At 33.6% G+C, this 2,258-nt stretch overlaps 1 protein-coding gene across 1 annotated transcript in view; it reads right to left on the reverse strand.

The window, feature by feature from the left end:
• Nucleotides 1-54: 54 nt before the first annotated feature.
• LOC106874569 (DNA ligase 3) overlaps nt 55-2,258 on the reverse strand; it is a 63,654-nt gene continuing 61,450 nt past the window's right edge. Inside the window, exon 23 of the mRNA XM_014922347.2 lies at nt 55-405. The gene's annotated coding sequence lies outside the window, so the exon portion shown is untranslated. The remainder of the gene's footprint in view (nt 406-2,258) is intronic.

Raw genomic sequence — 2,258 nt, forward strand, 5'->3', positions numbered from 1 at the left:
ATTTGAAAGACTAATTTCAATGCTAAAAGGTTAAAGAAATAAACAACAACAACATTATGCAAAAGAAGTCAGATTTCTTTTTCATATTTTTTGCTTGGCTTTTGTTTTTTTACTTTGCAATCTCATTATAAATGTTCTTCATTTGAGAAACCAAAAATAAAGGAAAAAAAAAGATTTTTAAATAATTTTTGTTATTTTTGTTTAAAACTCATTTGTGCCATGATAAAAGAGAAATAATTCATACGGTTGCCCTCCCCGTCTTCCACTGATGCGCCTGTGGTGCTTCTCATGGGTGGGGCTGCAGTATAGGAACATCAACAGAAAAGTCTTGGTTTATTCTCAAAGCTTTCTTGTTTTTCTATTTGTTAGTTTGTTTTTTTTTTCTTTTTTCTTTCGTAACAATTCCTGCAAGACAAGGGGTGAATAAATTCAAAGAATATAAGAAGATGCGTTAGAAAACATGTTAGTATGGAATTGGTTGTAAAAACCTGGGCAGATATTGGCATTTGGTAAGACAATATTCTCAAATTCTAGGAGACAAACTATTAAAATCTTTTGTTGTTGTGGCTTGACCAAAAACTAGTTCAGACAAAGAACTGAGACAAGAAGAGAAATACTTTATTGAAAGACTCATCTGATTCATTACAGAATGGAGACGTGGATGCAAAAATAATAACAGAGTCAAGCATATTAGATAGCATCTGTGCATTCAGTGAACCCACTAGAAATAGCAGCTAAATCATCTCTCCGAAAGAGAAGCGCACATTAGATGATGTCTTGGCAAATGTAATGTTTATTTATTTACATTGTTTTGATTAATAATGCATTATTTTGAAGCTTTGAGATTTTGATAATGAAATTGTTTTGTTTCTAAATTGACATTGTAAGGTAGGTGTGAGAGACCAGATCTGTTTGGTTTGAACATAAAACAGGTAGAATATTTTGGCCAAATATGGTCAGTTTAAATACTAAAAGGTTAACCTACCTAAATCTGTTGTTTTTTTTCTACTCTAGGCACAAGGCCCGAAATTTTTGAGGAGGTGGCCAGTTGATTAGATCGACCCCAGTACACAACTGGTACTTAATTTTATCGATCCCGAAAAGATAAAAGGTAAAGTTGACCTCGGTGGAATTTGAACTCGGAACATAAAGACAGACGAAACACCGCTAAGCATTTCGCCCAGTGTGCTAACGTTTCTGCCAGCTTTCTGTCTTGACATAAATCTATAGTTGTTTAACCAAAAATTAGTTCAGACAAAGAACATCGACAAGGAGAGAGATGCTGTATTGAAACAGACTCATCTGACCCCTGCCAGAATGGACAAGTGGAAGCAAAAATAATCCATCATCTTTTTAACATCTGCTTTTCCATTCTCATATGGATTGGACAGTATCTGTTGAGATGGATTTTCTAAAGCCAACTGCCATTCCTGTCACCACCCCTCACCTGTTTCATCCATGACCATTCATGTTTTTACAGAGATTGGAAACGAAGGACACTGCCAGAATGACAGTGACACTCATTTACACATGAAGTCAAGACAAGCAGGCAGTAACACACACACACACACACACACACACACGTATATATTTATGATGGACTCTCCTGTCGAAGATGATGTATGAGCATTCAGCTTTTGCCAAATGACCAGCACAAATGATTTGTTTATAGTGATCAAAAGTTCGTGCCACACATAAGCTCAGTCCGGCCATCAAATTGATGTTGCCTGAATAGGTGCACAGTGTACCATGTGTCAGATGTCGAAGTGATCTCAGGGAAATATGAGATGAAGTGTTTTCTTCTAGAACACAATGTACCACCTGGTCTAAGAATTGAAACCACGATCTTACAATTGTGAGTGTAACATCCTTACCACTAGATCATGTGCCTTCACTACTTACACACACATACACAATATATACATATATATCATATTTGTATGTTTATATTAGGATTCCTAATGCAAATTACATTATCATAATTTCTATTCACTTTCTCTATAGAATTAGTAAAAATTTGAATTCATTTCAATAACAAACCATTTTCATAATATTCCTCCACTTAACTCTTATACATATACACACACATACATATATACGTGTGTATGTATGTATATAAATATATATATATATATATATATATATAAAAATATGTATGTATGATGTATACGTTTTTTTAAATTTATATATCTTTTTAAAGGACAATTTAAGAACTTTTTTTTGCTTTTCGTTTTCTGTCCTTTTCTTTTTTTTTAGTG

The sequence above is a fragment of the Octopus bimaculoides genome, chromosome 12 (genome assembly GCF_001194135.2).
Source record: "Octopus bimaculoides isolate UCB-OBI-ISO-001 chromosome 12, ASM119413v2, whole genome shotgun sequence".
In the NCBI taxonomy this organism is placed as follows: Eukaryota; Metazoa; Mollusca; class Cephalopoda; order Octopoda; family Octopodidae; genus Octopus; species Octopus bimaculoides.